This window comes from Thalassophryne amazonica, chromosome 22 (assembly GCF_902500255.1).
Source record: "Thalassophryne amazonica chromosome 22, fThaAma1.1, whole genome shotgun sequence".
Classification (NCBI taxonomy): domain Eukaryota; kingdom Metazoa; phylum Chordata; class Actinopteri; order Batrachoidiformes; family Batrachoididae; genus Thalassophryne; species Thalassophryne amazonica.
Window position 1 is genome coordinate 3,860,212 of NC_047124.1, and position 23,970 is coordinate 3,884,181.

At 42.9% G+C, this 23,970-nt stretch overlaps 1 protein-coding gene across 3 annotated transcripts in view; it reads left to right on the forward strand.

The window, feature by feature from the left end:
* LOC117503934 (plexin-B2-like) overlaps positions 1-23,970 on the forward strand; it is a 119,721-nt gene that overhangs the window by 18,909 nt on the left and 76,842 nt on the right. For all 3 annotated transcript variants that reach the window (XM_034163236.1, XM_034163237.1, XM_034163238.1), the window contains exon 2: positions 18,231-18,281. The gene's annotated coding sequence lies outside the window, so the exon portion shown is untranslated. The remainder of the gene's footprint in view (positions 1-18,230; positions 18,282-23,970) is intronic.

Here is a 23,970-nt window from a genome sequence, read left to right on the forward strand (position 1 = left end):
TCTTAAGGTGAGGACTGGCTGTCTTTGGTAGAAGGTCTCTGTGGAGAATCCTCAGGTCCTGCTGAAGTGATCTTGTGTCAAACAAGTGGTTACCTAGTGAGACTTGGATCGTGTCAGCTACAGTGTTGTGGCCATGTGGTGTGTTTGCCGGCACAGTCTGGTCGTCATCCGGCATGCGGGCGCCTGAGTATTGAGAACTGCAGTGGGTGGAGAAGGCCAAGGACACGCCCAAGTTCCACCTGCCTGTAGCAGGTAGAGTTGTCTGCCTGGGTGGTTGCCACCCAGGAGCCAAGATAGTGGGCGTGGCCTAGAAAAGTAATTATTGGAGGGGCAGTTATGCACAAAGTACAAAACTCGAATATAGTTTCTTTCTTTTTTTTCCTATAAATTGAGTTTCTTGAGACTTTGCATTTGGAGTCACTTGATAAATTAAAACAGGCTTTGAAAATAACAGTTGCAGCTTTTGAATCTGATCCTTCTCAGTGACTCCAGGAGATCAAACTGTTCAGTGTTTTGCAAGAAACGGCGAATATTCCGAGGAAAAATGTAAGAAATGTTCCTATGTGTTGAATGGCTCCTGTGCAGAGAGGCCCACAGGGCAGAGCTCTCGATAACAACAGCAAATATCAGCTTCAAGTGTGTCAGAGAACCGGAGACGCCATACGATAAAACACACAAACAGACGCTCATATTCCATATATGTGCAGATAAAGACGTTGGGCGTTTCTGGAAGCCCACGCTGAGGATTTCTGTGGACTTGAAGGACCACTGGATACGTTGCACGAGAGGTCGTCACTTTATCAGCTTTTGTGGGGAAGGAGTTGGATAGCTTTGAGAGCACCAGCTATTAGCGGGCGGTGGTGGCAGCGTGGAAGCTCTTTATCAGGCACATCCTGTTCCTGCAGTCTCTGGAAGCTGTGAGACGGCGGGTGTTGGAGCTTTTGAAGATTCCTGACAGTGATTGATACCAGCAGGGAGCGCTGCCTGCGGACCACAGGGCCGCTCCTTATCACCGGCTCATCCGCCTCCTAAACAAGATGTCAGCCGTCCGATGGCGGCCGAGCGTCGCTGTGAGAGCAGAACGCGGTGCAGAACTTTAAGATGTCAAAGTTCATCAGAGTCCATCTGAAGTATTTGCATGTAGCCACGGGTTAATTAATTGAAGTTCTCTGAATTTCCGCTGTTGGCGCGGCAGCGTGACAACCCTGAAGGCCGCGGCTATGGATTTATTTCCCTCCGCGGCGGCGTGCGACCTTTTTGTGGCGCAAACGCTCCAGCTGTCCTGTGATTAAAGACACCAAATTATTTATGACGGCAGGGAGTTTCCTTAAAGTTCAGTGGGTTTTGTTCTGCAAGGGAATGCGGGCGGAGACAGGAGCGCCGGAATGCCGCGCACGCTGCAGAGTAACGGTATTGATCACGGCCGCTGTCACCCTCAGCAGATGTATGGTGGTCATTTTCTGCTGTGGGGCTGATAGAAATCTTTGTTATTACCACTTTAAAATATAGTTGGCAGGCTTTGAGGAAATATGATGCATCTCCTTCTTTCTGTCTCGAAACTGCTCAGTCGTAAAATGAACATTTTGGACAAAATGCCGATTTTAAACAGCAGAACTGCAGCAGGATCCTCAGTATTTATAACTCAGCTGAAAGTACGTCAAACTATCAGCAAGTTTTACTTCTGGGTGCTGACACATCTGCCAAATAGCTCCCCCTGCCTTAAAAAATGAAATTAAACGTTTGTCAACAAATGTAAGGTGGCCGTGAAGTGCAAATCAAAGATGTCCTTCAACTAGTGTTTGTCAAACCGGTCCTTGAGTATCATCACATTCAGGCATCTGTTAGCACTTCATCAGCTGCACACCTGATGGAGGGCGGAGCAGGGAGGGATGGAAAATATGTTGGATTGGTGGTATGAAAATGCATTTTTGGTGGCCGGGATGAGACATGCTGCCTTACCATACCAACTTTATTTATAAAGCACCTTAAAACAGCCAACACTGACACAAGGAGCTATACACTACAAACATAATACAAATTAAAACACAATAAAATAAAATACAATTATTTTTTTTTTAAATCAAACTAAGCCTTGTTGGTGTCAAAATAAAAGTGGTTATCATTCAGAACTACGCTTAAAAAAATGCATTTTAGACAAAATATTTCTACAAACCGTCATCCAAGGAAACACATTTCAAAAAATGTGTGGGTGCACCCAAAAATGGGTGCATCAGTTTTGAATGTGCACTGGTGTTGTAGTCGTCATATTTTCAGAAACACAACCACAGTACAGAACATAAAGTTCAAAATCTGAAATCTGTCACTGGAAAAAAACACTTTTCAAAATAAATGAATAAAACCCACAGACTTTAGGCTGATCATTTCTATAAATCAATCATCAGGGAAAACAGAGAAAATGCGACAATACGCACAAAGGTATTGTCATTTTGAGGTGGGGTGGGGGGTGCATTCACAAATACAACCACATGACACAAAGCATGAAGTCTCTTTTAGAAAACATATTTTAGTAGATGCAACATTTATTTTATTGTTCTTGATTTCTGTGGCTATTTGGCTTTTTATTTTCTAAGATGTTGTGTTTTGCACTTCGAGGTCACTGTACAGTAGCACCATGTCTGTGGTTTCAGAGCTTTTTAAACTTTTTTAGCTCCTAATTTTGGTTTTATGGTACATTAAAACAGTATGATTAATTCCCAGTGCTCTTATCGAGTTTTGCAGGAGCCGCAGAAAACGCTGGGATAACCTCCGTGCACGTGGAGGTGCGTTGTGTTGCATTTGACTGTGATTAGAAATGACTTGCGGTGGATATTTACTGAACACAAAATGCATTTTATTTGCTGATTCAACATGAACGTAAACACGGTGCAAACAAGTTTACAGTCATGATGTCGACGACCTCCAATTATCAGCACAGGAATCGTGTTTAAAGGCAACCGTTTTCCTGATGACTGTTCTAATATCTGTGAAAAAAAAAACGCTGTTTGATCTTTAGTTTTTGGTGTTCATCAAACGCTTTGTGAGCTGATAATTGCACAAAAATAAAGGGGTAAATCAGACGTGAATGCACCGCTAAGGGCGTTTCCTGTTGCCTTCTGCTGGATGGAGACGATGCGTTTGATTTGAGTCTTAGTTGGCACCATATTTAGTAATGTTTTCTAAAAAGAGACTCGGATTAAAGCAACAGGATGTTGTGCGTTTGTTGCCACCTGCACTTCGCCTAATGAGCTTATAAATGGCGTGGAAAGAGAGCCGGAGGATTTAATAAGACCACCGGCGGAGAGATGAGGAACACAGCGGATATGATTTTATTTCACCTTCTGAACCCCATTATGGAAATGTAATACCTTCCTGATGGCTGTGGCGGGTTTCTTCTCCTGCACGGATTCATCGTCCCATCCACAACCTGAGTGATAAACCTGGCTGAGCGCATCTCCCATGTGTACTTTCCGCCAAGGCGTTAAAATTTTATGAAAATAAATGAGCCGTTCAAAGAGTAAACGAGCAAATGAAGACCTGTTGTAAATTTAATGAGTCTCACTTAGATCATTGGAAGTCTTGTCAGAACAGTTCTGACTCAGGTTTCACAGCTTCAGAAACGTCTCGGGCTTTTTGGTGCGTGAGACTTTAGGTTTATGTTGTCTTAATTCAAATCATTTTTATTTTTCAGAATGTTGTATAAAGACGTTATTACCTCTGACAGGTTAAATTGTGCAGAAATACAATAATAAAATGGCCCTGAAGGTGTCAGAGTGCTGATGTGTGCTCGACACAGCAGAATATACATGTACAAGTAAATATACATCTGCCTGCTACGGGATTTTTGACTGTGTGGAACGTCATTATGACGTCTGTACCAATCGATCACAAATATTTTGTCGATCAATATGCGCTTAAGATTGCCCATCTAGGCTTCTTGGTTGTTCAGATATACAAAAAAAGGAGTTTTCCGGACTATGTTTTTCTTACCTTTGACCAAACTTTTCCAAAATCTAAACACTGCTGGATATCTGTCTGAGGAATATTCCCACCAGGTTTGAAGGAAACTTGTCCGCCATTTTTGAGTTATCTTGTGCACAGATACACATACACAATAAACAGTGATAGAGTTGATTTATACTACAATAACTGATTTAACACTAGGGATGTGAATCGTACAACTCACGATTCAATTCGGTTCCGATTCTTGGGGTGAGGATTCGATTCAGAATCGATTTTCGATTCAAAGAGCTCTGAGAAATAGTTATTACTTAAAAATGTTTAAGAAAATGCAGCTTTACAAGGTTAATCAAGTGATTCTAGATGTAAATTTACTTATCTGCTTTGCTCGTTCAGAGTTGGATGGCAGTTTAGTGAAGCGCTGGTCAGTAGTCGGCAGAGACCGCTGCTCCGCTCTTTTAGCTCCGGGTGATGGCGTAGCATGCGGGCTTGCAGATTTGAAGTGTTTCTGAAATACTTGACTTTCATTTTGCAGATTTTGCACACTGCATAAGTCATGTCAATCTCCTTCTTACGCAGCAAATAATAAAATCCAAAATGCGGCCAAACATTTGCCTTCAGCAAAGACGGTGCTGGCTGAATTAGCTCTTCGTCTGCCATGCTAAGCTTCAGCTCACGAATGTTTGACGCACGCCGGACCCTCCCCTCGCGAGGACGCTGCAGTACAGAAGCCGTTGCCTGACAAACAGTACGCGCAATGAGTAAGCAAGAAAATGTCTAAAAAAAAAAATGCTTTTTAAAAATCGATTCTTGGACATTTTGGATCGATTCAGAATCATAATAAATAAGAATCGCGATTCGGACATGAATCGATTTTTTTTTTTTTTTTTTTTTTTTTCCGACACCCTTATTTAACACTGTTTGGAGTGGGACCGAATCTACTCCTGCAGAGTATGTTTTACTCTGTAGATGTACTAGTTGGTCTATCACACGTCATCCTGACATGATTTCAAGCCGTTCGTATACAATTGGAGTTTTGGGAATTTTCAAATTCCTAAAGTCGTATGAAGTTCCTGTAGTTTGTAACGTACCGTTTTTAATGGGTTGACCTTTGACTCCATAGTCATCTGCTTTATTGCTGGCGATGATTTCACAACTCTCCGATGAGCCCAGTTGATCCCAGACAATTTTCCCTCGTCACAGTTTTGTCTCTTCAGTCACGTTTCTGAAGGTTTTCTTGAAGTTGGACCTTCGACGTGTCAACGCGTTTTCTTTTTTCTGCTTGTGGTCATCGACACATAGGTTTGATGGGCGGTGTCAGGTTGTCGTAGGTTTAAAGTTCCCTCTTTGTAAAAGTTGTGCATTTTGGGAAGATTGATCACTCATTTTCAACTGTTTACTCCAGTTAAGGGTTGTGGGGGGTGGAGCCGATCCCAGCAGTCACATGGCGTGAGGCGGGTTTCACCCTGGACAGGACACCAGGTTGTCACAGGATCAGGGAAGATCACATGAAATATAATAAAATGTTTTCAAGGTGTTGAGTGAAATGTGTTCACAAAGAAAAATTTCAGCATTGCATTAGATTTTTTTATTTTGAAGGTTTTTGTGTTTGTCCACTTATCCGACAGAAAACATGTTGTCCGTGGGAAAGGGGAAAACCCTCTTGGACACAAGTACAGAATACTGCCAGATTTAATTCGGAACAGATTTTCTGCTCTTGAATCACAACCACTGTAGGATCCAAGTTTTTTATTTTATTTTTTAACTCTTTGTAAGAAATTCTACAAAAAATGATCAGCGGAAGACAAACGTGTCTATAGTGTACATCAATCTGATCACAGATCAGACGTGCTCAGATTTGGTCACACGTCACAAGAACTTTTTTGCACCATGTGGACTGTTGGGTCGTGTCGTGATGGCTTCCACTGCGTGCTGTTTTTAATTTTTTTTTTTTTTTTTTTTTTTTTTTGTCCTTCCAGCTTTGTTTTAACTCCTGACCATAGTGTTATCTGGAGACATGTCCACCCGACATCTCAACAGCCTGAACTTGGTCAACTGGTAATTTTCTGCAACAACCGGCTTCGACAACACTTGCGCGCGCCCATTGGACGGTGTGTGGCAGCGAGACCCAACCAGAGTGCGGCATGTTATGTTTTGGCGATTGTGATGCCGTCACCTGCTTCAAATCAGGCGTGTTCCGCAGCGTCAGCAGAGCCGCCATCACGGCGTGTCCATTGCTATGAGCTGCAAGAGTGTCATTGGCTCCGTAACACTGCCTTTATGTGCGTGCGCGCGCACACACACACAGACTGATGATGAAACTTAATTATACAGTAAGAATGTTAATTTTCTACAAAATATGCATTTCATTGAAATTACTTTGAGTTCACACAAAATAAATATTTTTGGTGTGTGACCCTCCATCCTGATTTATTTATAGCCAAATAGAAGTTTGGTCACTTCTGTTTTTAAGAGCAAATAAATTAATAAAAAGAACAGAACCTTATAATTCTTCATGGCAGGAAGCATAATGGCACCATTATTTTCCTACGTTTTCCAGTGGGGGTTGGTGGGAGGCTGAGGGGGCATGTTGGACCCCACTCCTCTTGGTGTTTCCACACCCGTCTCGGGGGCTGAGTACATCACATTAGCTACATCATAAATCAGTCTGATCATTGGGGCCTCTGTCCATCATTCTGTGCCATTTTGTCAGGAGACATCCTAACCAGCAGATGGCAGCATCAGTGTCTGCAGGAATCTGATAAAAACAAGATGACAGTTTTCAGTTGTTATGGACACGTGTTGCTTGATAACGTAGTTAGTTTTTGAAGTTGGCCACGCAAAGTAAGAATCCTAGTCTTGTCCATCTGGGGACCTCCAAAGGAAAATCTCAGCATCTTCAACCCTGTTGGCTCCGCCTCCATGCTTTTTGCTAGGGTCACTGCCTCCGCCGTCATACACCATAACCTACAGATGTGATATTACTGTGTCCACTGGGGGGCAGTGTGTGTGCATAATGTAATGAAAACCATAGAAGAAGTCTGAAGCTGGAGTTCCTGCTTCATCTGTATTTTTAATATTTATAAAATAAGTTCACGTGACAGTGTTTGTCTGCGCGCACAGAAGTAACTGTGTTTTCAGGCGTATTCAAACAGACACTCTTTTTGTTTGTTTTCCGCCCCAGAAATGGGCCATAATGTAGGAAACGTTATCGTTGGCGGTCCTGATGTACCTGCTGTATTCCCGCCTCGGTGGATTAGCGCCACGTGATGGTGAAGGAACAACTAACTGGGGCTGATATATTTATTTGCTTCTTTGGCACTTTTTGCAGTTCCTCACCTCGGCTGACTCCGTCGGGGTTTCTGCGCACGCACGCGGACTTTGTTTATTGCCTGTTTTCAGTTTGAGGATTATGGGATTAGTGCTTCCTCTGTGGACTTGGCAGGATGATCTGTAACACGGTGGAATCCGGGTCAGAAGCTTGAAATGTTCCCCTTTTGATGAAGTGTTTGAAATACAGGCGGCATCATGACTTAGTGCTAAATGAGGCATTTCTACGGCGCCTTCCACAGTTTATTAATGTCATCCGTGTTTGTTTTCATTTGCTAATAATGATGATAAAATAATAATTTAGTGACAACAAAAAGTCTTTCACGCCACTTTGCCTGTGATTAGCTTTGAGATGATTTACATACTCACTTTTTCAAAAGCAAAACTTGACAAGTTTACAAGTTGTCTGACTCCTCCCAGATGATGATGATGGCTCCACCTCTTCCTGGAGGTGCAACACGTAGCTGATTAATTAACTGGGCAATTAATCAGCTACGTTGATAACTGAAAAATTGTTTGTAAAAGTTCATGGAAAGCAAAAATGACTGTTCAGTTTGTTACCTCGTGTTACCACCAGGGGGAGTAAAGCAGCTCATAAAATAACCAGATATTATTCATGTTTAAGAAGCTGAAATCAAAGAATTTGGATTTTTTTTAAACATAATGAAACAAAATGATTAATCGATTATCAAATAATAGCTTAATTTGACTATTAATAATCAATTAATTGTTAATTAAGTAACAGCTTAAAGATAGTGAACGCTGTAATCTTTTAACTAAAAAAAAATTAAAATGTCTAAGTTGATTTTATGACCTGCCTGCCACCTGCTGGACACGTTTGGGCGTGTTGTAGGGAATAATCTTCTCATCAGTGTGTGTGGTGGAAATTAGGAGCAGGTGTGGTGGAAGTTGCATGGACCTTAAAGTGATTTCATCCATTCCTTTCCATTTTTCGAGGCTGCTGCTGGCTGTCTTAAGAGTTTTATTAAAATAGTGGGCTGTTGTTTTTGTGCTGACAGATGAATCGTATCATTTCAGCCCGAGCTGTCACAGAAAATGGGAGCCGCTCAGATGTCCGCTCGTGTCCCACATGGACACTTTGCAGGCTACAGATGAAATATGCATCGCAACAAATCCCAAACTTAAATTAGCTTTAAGTCATTGATTTTGGGATTTCAGTCGGGAAGAGTGTCGGAGTTGTTTTTTGTCGGACTTCAGTCGGTGAGTGTTGAGCCTCCGTGGACTCTGACGGCCTGAACAGATCTGCTTCATCTCTTTTACAGCTAACAGCACTCGTGGGGACACAGTGCCCAGGATTCACTCAGAACATCGTTCCATAATTTAAATGTTTGTGTGTATCGCACTGGATCGGAATCTGACATTGGATAGAAAAACAAACAAACAGAAGCCCTGAGCATTGAATCATTTTTTTTGCCATAGCTACTACATTTTGTGCATTTCTTCCTAAACGTAGTATGTTTTCAACTCTGGCAAATGAACTCGGCTCCTCTTAAAACACTGGACTCGGGTAATTAAATTCCTGTGCCCCTGGTAGTATGAGTCCTGATAGCTGCTAGTCTGCGTTGGCGTGCGCTTTACTCTTGATATTGTTGCACTCCTGCAGTATTACAGACGCACACCGTGAGGTCAGAGTCACACTTCCAATGAACTGCAAGGTGGTGTGTGTGTGTAAATGGGCCGTTTGCTCACTCGGGCCTTGGTGGAACTTGTCTTGTTTGAGGTGTGTGACAGTTCGGCACTTCCGATCCCACTGTGTGAGTTTGTGCGAGTGCCAGGTTAGTCATCCTGCATGAGGATACTGGAAGGTTGTTGGAACTTTTCCCGTCAATGTGATAAGTTTTTCATTGTTATTCCGTGTGTGTGTTCATGGAGAACAAAAGGTAACTCTGGCTGACTGAGGTCACTGCTCAGCTAATCAATCAATATGTGATTGATGAAGCTATCAAAGCATCAGAGAATCACAGGCTTTGTCAGACTTTCTCCCCTTCTCGTCCTCCTCACTAAAACGAGGACTTCAGGTGTCTCTCAGAGGACGCTTGCTTCCACGTACACTCGTTGCTACCGACCCTGGTCCTTGGAGAGCCCCTGTCTGACGTGTGTTCCATCTCTACATGTTCTGCCAGAAGCTGATTCGCTCATCCACATGTCTGTTTGCACCTGATTGGCTCATTAAGGTGTGCTGAGCCAATCAGCTTCAGACAGAACAGAAAGAAATGGAAAATGTAGGAGGTTCTGTGAGGACCAGGATTGGGAACCATTGACCTTGACCAAAGCTGTCCACTGCTTGGTAACATCTGGACCTTTGGTGGCACTGTTGTTCAAAACCATTCTGAAACACACCCATTAGAACTCACTTTTGTATTATGTCACATTTGTATATGATGCCTGCAGTTCCTTCATTGGTTCCTTAGTCGTGGTCCTGAGGTTCTGTTGGACCTTTCAGACAAAAGTTTTATTTGTCTGGATTAATTTGGGGTTCCTTCCTTTATTACATAATGTTTTTTTAAAAATACATCTTGGCACAGTGAGGTTTTTGAGATGGAACTGGATGTATGAAGATCCAAAATTTTGCTCAAAAAGACATAATTGTTAAATTTATTCCCCACATTTAAACACAGACAGCGCTCATTTTTACCCTTGCATATAACCAAATGCCCCCTCCTCCCAATTAACCCCAATTAAACCAGTTTAGTCCTTCAGAAGCTTTTAGAAGTAAACTGTTTAATTTCTGGAAGATCTTGATGTCGTCTGTGCTGTTTAGCACCATTAATCTTGGTGTATGTAAACTCTTGGATGATTCTGTGGTAACAGAATTACAATTAGATTCGATCAGATAGAATTTTATTGATCCCTTGGGAATACTCCCTCAGGAAAATTGAGGTTCCAGCAGCATTGTGTAGCAGGTAAGAAGCACACAAAAGTATCAAAAGTGAATGTAAAAAAGAAAAACAGTTTGCAAATATAAATGACAGCCATATTTTAGCTCCCCTTTAAAAATGAGCTCTGATTGTAATTCTGTTACCGTAGAGTTGCCCTTGTGACCCACTGAAAATCCCGGCAAATTCTTGTCTGCGTGGTCCTACAGAGCATGTCGGTTTTTGTCTTCATGCCTCTGTGGGGGCGGCTTTACGAGCTGCATGTTGTGATTGTGTTAACGCTGCGTGTGTGCGATGTCGCTGCAGGTTTTGTGTGTGTGTGTGTGTGTGTGTTTGCAGCTTATCTTCACCGTGCTCCTCTCACCATCTTTCTTTGGTTACAATTGGATGTGAAAGGAAATCCCGTGTCTGGGAGTCTCCACTCTGGGCCCAGACCTGTGAGCGTGGAAAAAAGCCTTCAGCACGCCGCCGCGGATTAACCACGCAGTTTGAACGCTGACAGTGAGCCCGTGAAGCAGAGAGCAAACGGATTCAGACTGATGTCGAGGGCTTTGAATTCTAAGTTTGCTACCAGAGTAAAATCGTTATTCAGTGAAGAGGAGACGATCGGCGTGAAAGACTTCAGCGGCAGACAAACGGTGATTGTGATCGATTTCATTCTTTACATCAGCACTGTTCAGTTATTTATCTATAATTCACTTCTTTCTTTTAAATTTTTTACACCACAATACAATATACAATATTCAAATTCTCCATTAATGTGAAAAGACCTGCTGGAACACTGAGTCCTATATCATCACGTCTCCTTCTGCCCCCCCAAACCTACATTTTCTTTATCCTTGACTTTATCCCGTCTTTACATGACTGCCTGACGAGCTGATGTAGAACCCTCCAATAGACTTGAATGTTGTATTTTGGGGAGTATAAGAAGAGAAGAAGTATGTCCTCTATAGGCCCTGATGGTGCCGGTGCCCATTGTTGGTGCTCTGGCACCAACAATGGGCACCAAGGGTGATGCTTTGTTTTAATTAAACAGTCGGATTCCCCTGGTCCGCACCAATTCTAAGTCAGCTTCCCATCGTTGGTGCCGGTGCTTACCTCCGAATTCCATAGTGTCAAGCAGATGAGAGTTTACGACTCCTGCTGGAGTTACAATGTACAATGCAGGTTACTTCCTGAGCCGTGGCTGGTGCCCGTTTGCAGCTGGGTGGACTGAGACCATGTAAAGTGTCTTGTCCAAGAACACAGACAAGTAGCATTAGTGGGATTTGAACCTACATCTACATATTGGCAGGCCAGCTTCTTATCAACATAGCTACCTTCTCTACTCTGCTTTGGGGTAGAACTTGCGTTTTATTTTTTATTTTAATTCATGATTTATTTATTTTTTGCTAGTTTGGGAGGAGCAACTTGGACACACACACAAAAAAAATCACACATTTTTTATTAATAATAACATTAACACTAAGTATTTATATCTGTCTTTGCCAGTAATCGAAGCACCAACAAAATAAACTCCAATAATAAAATAATCAGTGCCAATAATAAAAGTACATGACAAGACTGCACAAAAATCCCAACTAGCAACAAAATAAAATAAATTTAAAAGTGTGACATAATTTCTGGAAAATGCGCTGCTTGCATGGGGTGTTGCGTTTGGCTCCATGAACTGTAGAGACCTTCTACTGGCAGTGGTCGTTACCCACATCTGGGTTTGGATTGTACTGCTGCTCTGTCTAGAGTACAGCTAGAGTACTGACGGGGACTAGAAGGAGAGAGCATATCTCACCCATATTGGCCTCTCTTCATTGGCTTCCTGTTAATTCTAGAATAGAATTTAAAATTCTTCTTCTTACTTATAAGGTTTTGAATAATCAGGTCCCATCTTATCTTAGGGACCTCGTAGTACCATATTACCCCAATAGAGCGCTTCGCTCTCAGACTGCAGGCTTACTTGTAGTTCCTAGGGTTTGTAAGAGTAGAATGGGAGGCAGAGCCTTCAGCTTTCAGGCTCCTCTCCTGTGGAACCAGCTCCCAATTCAGATCAGGGAGACAGACACCCTCTCTACTTTTAAGATTAGGCTTAAAACTTTCCTTTTTGCTAAAGCTTATAGTTAGGGCTGGATCAGGTGACCCTGAACCATCCCTTAGTTATGCTGCTATAGACGTAGACTGCTGGGGGGTTCCCATGATGCACTGTTTCTTTTTCTTTTTGCTCTGTATGCACCACTCTGCATTTAATCATTAGTGATCGATCTCTGCTCCCCTCCACAGCATGTCTTTTTCCTGGTTCTCTCCCTCAGCCCCAACCAGTCCCAGCAGAAGACTGCCCCTCCCTGAGCCTGGTTCTGCTGGAGGTTTCTTCCTGTTAAAAGGGAGTTTTTCCTTCCCACTGTAGCCAAGTGCTTGCTCACAGGGGGTCGTTTTGACCGTTGGGGTTTTACATAATTATTGTATGGCCTTGCCTTACAATATAAAGCGCCTTGGGGCAACTGTTTGTTGTGATTTGGCGCTATATAAAAAAAATTGATTGATTGATTGATTGATCAGACACTGTTACGTTACGTACGTTGGCAGATCAGGTTGGTCAGCGGTCAAAGTGTTGGACTGCCACCTGGAGGACTGGACTTCAGTTCCCAATGAAGCTACCAGTTTGTGTCCTTGGACCCGACACTGTCTGGATATTGACCACAGCTGGAGAACGAGCCTGGGGATGAGCACCGGTCCAGTGGGACTGAGGGCAGACACTGGACGTACTCCCCTGTTTCTGTCAATATTCCAAGTTTGATTATGGACGGACGGGGCGAAGGAAAACTCTAACTGTGGGTGATGACACACTGTGATTTCTTTTAAAAGTCACATCCGTTGTTAAACCTGCCATGATGACATTTAAATATCCATGAAGTGTGGTCATTTCTGGATAACTTTGTTTTGGCAGAAACACAAACTCGACCAGCTGTAGGGCAAATGACCACTAAACCGCCACTGCCCACCTGCTGGTCGGGTTTCTAAGCAAATCAGTCATCCGCCGCCGGTCATTATCAGGGTTGGACCACATGTGGCTCTGCGTTCATTTGCAGAACTAGGCTGAGATAACTGACTTAACCCGTCCAGTGGTGACTCAGTTGGTTGTGGAGGAATTTCACGCATCTTTAAATCTGAGTTTTTCACATGGTGTTGTTTCCTAATGTTTCATCATTAGGTTCACATTGTCATGCTGTTCTTACCTCAACCTGCCAGCTGCTGGCCTCCTTTCTGCGGCTCAATGAGGCAGCGGCACACGTGAGTCGTTAAAAAGCTGCACAGCCTTCATCTCGGCGCAGCGGCCCGCTCTCGCAGCTGGCATTTCTCAGATAAGAACCAGCCAGCAAAACTGATTTACAGCAGCCTCTCCTCCCCCTCGCTCTGTGTGTGTGGGTTTCAGTTGATTTAAAGGACTAAAACTCCAATAAACTACCATTAAATACTGTCCTAAGAAAATCACTTCCAGCGTCCATTGTCTCTGTCGTCTTTAGAGTATGTTCAGCTTCCTCTTTGTTTTCCCTCCAGTTTCCTCCGTTTGTCTTCACTTTTGTTTGGACATTCTTTCAGGCGGACTACTCGTCTTTGCTTTCATTCCTTAACATACTTGGACGTCGCTGTCTCCTTCAGAGCCAGAGTCATTTGATACAGGCACTGGTCTTACATGGGAGGGGGAATTCCAAGAATGTGAGTGTTAACTTGTTTTATTGGATTTCCAGCCACCAGGACTTTCCTGGATAACAGCGGTCCCAGTAACATAACACTGAGAAGAAAATTGCTCTTTCATTGACCTCATAACATACTCCAGTTTCACTGCATGGCGGAGTACCATGGTCCGTGTCTTCCGTTACATTACCTGAAGGGTTTATGGTGTACCATCAGGAGGCTGGTTAGTACCTCCTCTCATTGACGATTTGGTCTACTGGCATGTTTTTGCCTCTGGATTAATGCTGTGACTCATTTGAACATGGGTAATTGACCCCTGTGACTAAAAGCCAGACCTAGTTTGTAATCATCAGGATTGCATGAACTAATCTTACAGTCTCCAACAACTCTTTAAGTATTTCTGCACAGGACGTAGCGAACCTCTTGATTTGCCAGTTAACCTATTGTCTAGTCTTCACCTGTGGTCATGAATTATGGATTGTTCTTTCAAGGGTGGTTGGAATTGAGATAGAACTGCTGCTCCTACTCATGGAAATTGGGGAGCTACTCATGGGGGACGAATCAGTGGGGTTGCTTTAAGAATCTGATCATCCCTGAAGGCCTGTCCTTGGATACTTTCTTTAAAAATCCAACAGAGGTGAGACCCAAAGATATTTCTGGAATCCCATGTTGTTTGGAAGTACCTTGGGGATCCCATGAAAAAGCTGGATGTGGCTGAAGGGAAAGTCAAGATTGCACCTTACTTAGGCCCAATCCCAAGTAAGATACAATCCATTTTCTAAAATTCAATTCATCTCATCTGTATAGCACCAAACCACAACAAAGCTGCCTCAAGGCGCTTCACACGAGTAAGGTCTAACCTTACCAACCCCTAGAGCAAGAGGACAGGTGACAGTGGTAAGGAAAAACTCCCTCTGATGATTGGAGGAAGAAACCTCAAGCAGACCAGACTCAGAGGGGTAACCCACTGCTTCAGCCATTCTAACAGTTACAAGATTTGTACAAAGCTGAAGAAACAGGAAACATAAAACCAGAGTAGCATCCAAAAACAGTGCATTATTGAGATGACAACGCAAGCAATTGCATCACAGACAGGGGGTCATCCAGCACCCTGGGATGCAGGGCCACCGTCCATCTATCACGTCATCAATGGGTCTGTCCTCCTGGTTGACTAGTGCTGTATCAGCTCCAGCTATGGCATCTTGTGGTCAGTCTTGTGCCCTGTGGTGTGCAGCTGTCAGCCTTGTGAGATGTTGTCGGTACCAGGGCACCAAGGCTTGATGGACCAAGTGCTCCAGAGAACAGGCACAGGTGGTCAACGTGAGTTTGCTGCCCCCCAGTTGTGGGTGAGCTTACGGTTTCCCTTTGGACCTTTGTGATCTTGATGTTGTTTGGCTCCTTGTGGCAGTTTCTTTATAGCACCTTTGCAGTTCGACAGCGTTCTTCTTTTTTGGGCTGTGTCTTCCTCTGTCTCACCAACCACCTGCATGTCCTCCCTCAGCCCATCCATAAACCTCCTCTTTGGCTTCCGTCTCCTCCTGCCTTGTGGCTCCATCCTCAGCATCCTTCTCCCTATATACCCCGGGTCCCTCCTCTGCACATGTCCAAACCATCTCAATCTCGCCTCTCTGAAAATGCATCGTGGTCATTTTGCCGGATGCATACAAACACCACTTGCGTGAAGTAACTCCAGGTCTTCTCCATTTGCAGGTTGTCATAATGGTTTGGTGGCTAAACATCATTAACTTTCTTTGTCATCTTTACTGACATTTATTTTGATCACACCATCGTGTGCGGCTCATTGGGATCCTTTCGTCCGTCGCACTGCTGGAAAAGGTTCCATTTATGGGACGTTTAAATTCGGCAGTCTGCAGTAATCACGCGTTGGCGTCTTTGCTCTAATTAAACCCAGTTATCAGTTAGAATTGGTGACTCGGTTGGCTGACTTGTTACTTTTTTTCACTCCAATCCTTTTGGCTCTCAGTAAGTCAAAGTGCCACTTTAAAAATGGTGTTTTGTGTTTGCTCAGGTTGTCTCTGTGTTTAAAAGTTTGTAGGATCTGATCAGCTTTCAACATTTGATCGTCCTCAGATTCTGTTGATTTAAATGAAAATGGAAAGTTCTCCTCTCACAGTTTTCAGTAGTTTATGTGGAAGTCGACATGTGGTCCAGTTTTTTCTTTTTGGGAATATGTAAGAAAAATTACTGCGTTGCTGAACAGACGTTTCTGTTGTCCAGTAAGATGCAGTTGCTGCTGGTGATTCCTGGAGAGTTTATTACGTGTGCCAAGGACGTTCCATGATAAAGAAGGTTGTCTTCACCGCCGGATAAATGCAGGATCGATTGGCAGATGGTTGGATGAATGCATAATATCCAGTTAATTAAACAGTGAATATGTTCAAAGCCGACCAGCCTCCCCTGTTTGCTTTTAATGAGTAACTTGACTTTGAGAGAGAGAGAGAGACGTCCTCCGCTGCAAAAGGTAGCTGCACAAACGAGCATCCTAATTAAAATGGAAAACTTTATCATTCTGTCTAATATGGGCCTAAATGACTGCGCTAAAGTCTTAATGAACTTTTTGAATAATGTGTGTGTGTGTGTGTGTGTGTGTGTGTGTGTGTGTGTGTGTGTGTGTGTGTGTGTGTGTGTGTGTGATATAACTTGATATGTAACACATTTTTTTTTTATGTGTCCAAGTTTGTACAGTGTAGCCACTAGGGCGCCAAACCAGCCCAAAACTGAGCAAGTAGAGATGAGATTCCACAGAAGATGAGAGAAATCCATTCCGCTTCAGGAAACGTTAAACCAACATCACACAGTTCATATCGGAAATCCTACAGAGTTGGAGGACTGAGCAGAGGATAGGGAAGTGTGGGATGAGCTGCTTTGCCCATTGTCACCGCAACCCGAACCTGGATAAAATGAATGAATGAATGATATCGGAAATCTGGTTGGAAATATATGCCAGTAGAAAACAAGTTTTCGGAGTGTTTTTTTACTCAGCTGTGACATTTTGGGAATATTCAAAACGCTCACTGTTATTGCAGGGAGACAGAAGACGTCCCTGTAGACTTCATGAAGTTCTTTTCCCCACCTCAAACATGCCATTTGTAAAGTTCTTAGTTCCAGTGTCTGGAAATTGTTGGACAAACCTATACTTTTCTTCTTCTTTGTTGTCATCGTGGTTTGCGCACACTGTGAATGGTGAGCGCGTTAGCCGTATCGACCAAAGTTGTTGGTGTTTGAGGTGCTACATGTCCCGTCGGGTCGACTCGTGTGACACCTGGAGGTGTAGCAGCATCAGTGCTCGTAAGAGAAAGTAGACTTCTACCTCCCCAAACCCACCGCCACTGAAAATTGTAGACTTGCGAAGGTTTTTCCAACCTGGTGGCTTGGATGAAGGATCCTCCCACTGTGACCCGGACGTGGTTAAGTGGCAGATGTTATCCAGGCCGGCTGGTAAATGTGACAATGGGATTGAACCTCTACATGAAGGGAACGTGATAACAGGTTTCTGAGTGACGTGGGATGAGTAGCGCTGGCGATTTGTTCTGTCTCTCCAGAGAGCTGAAGTCTGGTTGGGCTGGATCTTGTTTTGAAGTGAATGCTGTGTTGCTATAAAGTGGATTTCAGTTCCGTATGTGCCCTTTGTGCACCCCTGTGCTAATTTCACTCCAGTGTCCAAGTTGAGATCATCCAGAGTTCATCTCCCCCAAACTCTTCTGATATTCCCCATAGCAACCCCAACCTTCAGACCCAGTTTGCACCTCATACAGTAGTGTCAGTTTTTGCTCAGTTACATGTTTTAAACTCTAATGAACTGATGGAGCACTTTAGAAATCAAATGGGCTCATTTACAGCTTTTGGTATTCCAGAGGAACATATTCTGAGGTGGTGGTTCAGTCGTTGGAGCACCAGCCTTCTGTCAGGTTCCACCTGGTATTGGCACCCTATGCCCCTCACCTGCTCACTTTGCAGGTAAAGGGGTACCCGACTGATGCCGGGCTCCAGGATGTGTGCAGGAATAAGTGTGACGGGGCCTGTCCCCAGATTCCGTAGCGTGATGCAGATGAAGGTCTGACTCATCCTGGATGTGACACCAGTCTGGTGCAGGTTCCTCAGCTGAAGCTGGTTCATATTTACATCTGGATGGACTGAGACCCTGCAGGTGAAGTGTCTTATCCAAGGACACAGACGGGTAACGTGACCAGGAAACAGACCCGGATCTGCAATTTCTGAGCTATCTGCTCCAAGAGGACATTTAAATATGATCGAATAAGATTTTACCTGTTAAGTAGGTACACCTGAACCACCAACAGCCAACCACCTTACCTCTGATTTTTGTTTGTTTGTTTGTAGGGGAGGACTGTGAGGCACTCCATGTCATCGGAGATCAGCAGGCGTGAACAGGTAAGAACCAGTGATTTACTTAACGACTTCTTCTTCTTAATATTAATAATACAACCCCTGGCAAAAATGATGGAATCACCGGCCTCGGAGGATGTTCATTCAGTTGTTTAATTTTGTAGAAAAAAAGCAGATCACAGACATGACACAAAACTAAAGTCATTTCAAATGGCAACTTTCTGGCTTTAAGAAACACCATAAGAAATCAGGAAAAAAATTTGTGTCAGTCAGTAACGGTTACTTTTTTAGACCAAGCAGAGGGAAAAAAATATGGAATCACTCAATTCTGAGGAAAAAATTATGGAATCATGAAAAACAAAAGAACGCTCCAACACATCACTAGTATTTTGTTGCACCACCTCTGGCTTTTATAACAGCTTGCAGTCTCTGAGGCATGGACTTAAGTGACAAACAGTACTCTTCATCAATCTGGCTCCAACTTTCTCTGATTGCTGTTGGCAGATCAGCTTTGCAGGTTGGAGCCTTGTCATGGACCATTTTCTTCAACTTCCACCAAAGATTTTCAATTGGATTAAGATCCGGACTATTTGCAGGCCATGACATTGACCCTATGTGTCTTTTTGCAAGGAATGTTTTCACAGTTTTCGCTCTATGGCAAGATGCATTATCATCTTGAAAAATGATTTCATCATCCCCAAACATCCTTTCAATTGATGGGATAAGAAAAGTGTCCAAAATATCAACGTAAACTTGTGCATTTATTGATGATGTAATGACAGCCATCTCCCCAGTGCCTTTACCTGACATGCAGCCCCATATCATCAATGACTGTGGAAATTTACATGTTCTCTTCAGGCAGTCATCTTTATAAATCTCTTGGAACGGCACCAAACAAAAGTTCCAGCATCATCACCTTGCCCAATGCAGATTCGAGATTCATCGCTGAATATGACTTTCATCCAGTCATCCACAGTCCACGATTGCTTTTCCTTAGCCCATTGTAACCTTGTTTTTTTCTGTTTAGGTGTTAATGATGGCTTTCGTTTAGCTTTTCTGTATGTAAATCCCATTTCCTTTAGGCGGTTTCTTACAGTTCGGTCACAGACGTTGACTCCAGTTTCCTCCCATTCGTTCCTCATTTGTTTTGTTGTGCATTTTCGATTTTTGAGACATATTGCTTTAAGTTTCCTGTCTTGACGCTTTGATGTCTTCCTTGGTCTACCAGTATGTTTGCCTTTAACAACCTTCCCATGTTGTTTGTATTTGGTCCAGAGTTTAGACACAGCTGACAGTGAACAACCAACATCTTTCGCAACATTGCGTAATGATTTACCCTCTTTAAAGAGTTTGATAATCCTCTCCTTTGTTTCAATTGACATCTCTCGTGTTGGAGCCATGATTCATGTCAGTCCACTTGGTGCAACAGCTCTCCAAGGTGTGATCACTCCTTTTTAGATGCAGACTAACGAGCAGATCTGATTTGATGCAGGTGTTAGTTTTGGGGATGAAAATTTACAGGGTGATTCCATAATTTATTCCTCAGAATTGAGTGAGTCCATATTTTTTCCCTCTGCTTGGTCTAAAAAAGTAACCGTTACTGACTGCCACAATTTTTTTTCCTGATTTCTTATAGTGTTTCTTGAAGCCAGAAAGTTGCCATTTGAAATTACTTTAGTTTTGTGTCATGTCTGTGATCTGCTTTTTTTTCTACAAAATTAAACAACTGAATGAACATCCTCCGAGGCCGGTGATTCCATAATTTTTGCCAGGGGTTGTATTAATGACCTCTCACAGCCCACCTGCAGTCCTTTCATGGTCCACCAGGTGGCCACAGCCCAACTGCAGCCCACACTTTGGGAAGCACTGATCTTGACAGTACATTGTGTTGTGTGTGTGTGTGTGGGGGGGGGGGGGGGGGGGGGGCGCTCTGTGTTGTCTAAATAAATGAAATGTAGTTAATCCAAGAGGCTTAATCCCAAATATAACATAAAATACACAAATAGTGGGGTTTCTTTTTTTTTTTTTTTGGTAAATGCCCTCAAGGATTAATTTGGTTGTAAATTAGTTGGCACTTTTTTCCTTCTGTTTTTTGACTGATTATTGAACTATTTTAAATGAATAATGTGAGATTGCTCATTATGTGTTTGATATGGTGAAGGCAGCGTGAGCGGCGCCCTGCAGCCCTTTTAATAAATCAGGTGTATTGAGGTTAATGTAAGTTGTATTAGTCCTGATATATTGGAGTGGTTTCTAACCGGACACAGTGCATCTCATCTGCAGTCCTGCCTTCAATCTGTCTTCATTAGATCTTAATGCTTGCAGAATACAGTTTGAATATTGCATCTTGACGTATGTATAATTCAGTGTTTCGTTGAATCGGGTCTAACGGTGGAGTGTGTGAATTCAGAGGACGTATCACGAGTGATGGACAGAATAAATCGGACACAGCGAGATAATTAAGAACCTGCTCAATAAGGTTCACATTGTAATATATCTCAGATTTAAGCATTTTGACAACATTTTATCATGTCCAGTAGACGCGAGGGCTTTTTCACCAACAGCGGTTAAATTAATGAGCTTTCACAAACGTGACGTGTCCACATTTAGTTTGCAGTTGTTGGATTTTCTGTCTCCTCAGTCATGACTAAAATATTTAGTCTTTCATGCCCACAGAAATTGTAGTTTGTAATATCTTAAGTGACCCGTACATCACTTGACCAATAGGTGTCAGTACTTGCTGATAAGATAAATAAGGTTTCAAGCTTTTGGCGAAGGAGTTGGCTGCAGTGTCCAGAAGAGGCTGCGAGTGTGTCCTTATGAGTAGAGAAGCTTGAATCTTCGACTGGACTGGGTTGCTTGACGTGAGGACGTTTCGCTTCAAATCACAGAAGCTTCCTCAGCTAAAATTCTTGCTCTGGTAGTCTGACTTCTGTCTTGACTCTTGTAGAGAAGAATAAACCAGAAGCCAACAAAAGCTGGAGTTTTTAACCTAACCAGACCCCACCTACCGAGAGGCCGACTGCTATAGGCTAGTGACTAAACAATAGCTCTAATTAGCACCTATTGTGCACTCTCCTAATGATGGGATGGAAGCCTCCCCTGATGGCTCACTTGACGACTCTCCTTATGACGTGAATGACTCATTACCATGAACAAAAGAAAACAAAGAGACCAGATAGACAAGAGACGGAGACAAGAAGAAGAGGAGTGTCTCTCCCTTATTTAGCAGGAGTAGGGAGAAAAACTACAGAGGATCTTCAGACAGCACAAAATCCCAGTTTACTTTAAACTGGTTAACACCTTGAGACAGAAATTAGTTCACCCTAAGGACAGGATCCCTAGTTACAAACAGAGCAATGTAGTGTATCATATCAGATGTCAGGAAAACTGTAATGAACACTACATAGGTGAGACTAAGCAACCTTTAAACAAGAGGCTATACCAGCACCGCAGAGAGGTCGCCAGTGGACCTCAGTCTGCAGTTCATCTCCACCTGAAGGACACTAACCACACGTTTGAGGACAAGGAAGTTAAAATCTTAGCCAGAGAGAAGAAATGGTTTGAGAGAGGTGTCAAGGAAGCATTCTTTGTAAAACAGTTGAAACCCAGCCTTAACCGGGGAGGGGGTCTGAGACACGCTTTGTCCCCTGTTTACAATGGGGTGTACTCAGGTCAAAGCAGTCTTTTGTTCATGGTAATGAGTCATTCACGTCATCAGGAGAGTCGTCAAGGGAGCCATCAGGGGAGGCTTCCATCCCATCATTAGGAGAGTGCACAATAGGTGCTAATTAGAGCTATTGTTTAGTCACTAGCCTATAGCAGTCGGCCTCTCGGTAGGAGGGGTCTGGTTAGGTTAAAAACTCCAGCTTTTGTTGGCTTCTGGTTTATTCTTCTCTACAAGAGTCAAGACAGAAGTCAGACTACCAGAGCAAGAATTTTAGCTGAGGAAGCTTCTGTGATTTGAAGCGAAATGTCCTCATGTCAAGCAACCCAGTCCAGTCGAAGATTCAAGCTTCTCTACTATGGAAACCACCTGGACAACTGAGAGCCTACACAGTCCTTATGAGTAGTTTGGTAAATGTGCATCTTTTGTGTTTTTCCACTCTTGCCCACTGGAGGAGCTTCCAGAAAATTCCCAAAGAAAGACAAACGGAAAGACCTGTTGTCGTGAGGCGTAAACAGGAGAAGGAAAATGGTTCTGTCTGTATCACCCAGCTTTGTTTTAATGATGTGGACAAAATAAAGAATCTGTTACATTGAAACTAAAAATTTGTCTCGAACAGTTGGACAAACGTTGGTGTTGAACCCTGAAACTGTCCAGCAGTTGTCTAATAACTTGAATGTGGCTGAATAATTGAGTGTCGGGTTGATAATTGCTGCGTCGCTCGTGAAATCGCGCGCCCTGTGCACGTACTCATCATACTTCATCACGGAGAAGAGAGCAATCTGTCTCTCATCTCAGATCCTTTATGATTTCCCAGCATTGAGATGGGTACAGTGTGGGATGCGGGAATCAGTTTGCATTGAACATGCTTGAATGCGGTGCTGATGAAAGCTCGGGCTGATAATAGCTTTTTCATTATGTCCTTAGCCCGGCGTGGCATTTCATTTTCTATTGCAGCGAGGGAGAAGTTCACATTTTCACCGCTGCTTTGACTGATTGTGTGTTTGGGAGATCATTTCTTCTGTATCCCATTTCTGCTCGATTAGGCTCTACAGCCAGATGCGCTCAGGGTGTCGCTGGTTGTATTTACCGCTACAAATATATGGCGGTGATTTAGGGAGGGCGCCGCGCCTGTGTGAGACCTGATTTTTATCTCCAAACATTTCTCACGTTGTCTGTGGCCTGCTGACAAATTTGACGTTAGAGATCCGTGAAAATAAGCGTCTGTATCTCCACGTATCCCTGCACGCAACAGCTCATCATCTCTGTTAAAGATTAATCTATCAACTGTCATCAAGATTAATCAAGTACTTGTCAAGTGTTTAAGTCATTGTGTTGTCATTTGGTGTAGAAGTTTTTCAGAACAACTCAAACAGGATTATCTCTAATTTAATTGGTTTGAAATCATTTTCAGTTTATCTGTTTAAAACGGTTTAAAACATGTTTGAAGCAGTTTAGATCATCCTGTCATCGTCGATGTAGAGGATTTTAAAAATGAGCCAAACAGGATTATCTCTAATTTAAGACATTTTATCAATCAATCAATCAATTTTTTTTTTTATATAGCGCCAAATCACAACAAACAGTTGCCCCAAGGCGCTTTATATTGTAAGGCAAAGCCATACAATAATGATGTAAAACCCCAACGGTCAAAACGACCCCCTGTGAGCAAGCACTTGGATACAGTGGGATTTATGGGATTAAAAACAGCATATTTATGTAAACTATTTTAAAACCATTAACTTGTACAACCTCTGGCAAAAATGATGGAATCACCGGCCTCAGAGGATGTTCATTCAGTTGTTTAATTTAGTAGAAAAAAAGCAGATCACAGACATGACACAAAACTAAAGTCATTTCAAATGGCAACTTTCTGGCTTTAAGAAACACTATAAGAAATCAGGAAAAAAAAATTGTGGCATTCACTAATGGTTACTTTTTTAGACCAAGCAGAGGGAAAAAAAATATGGACTCACTCAATTCTGAGGAAAAAATTATGGAATCATGAAAAACTAAAGAACGCTCCAACACATCACTAGTATTTTGTTGCACCACCTCTGGCTTATA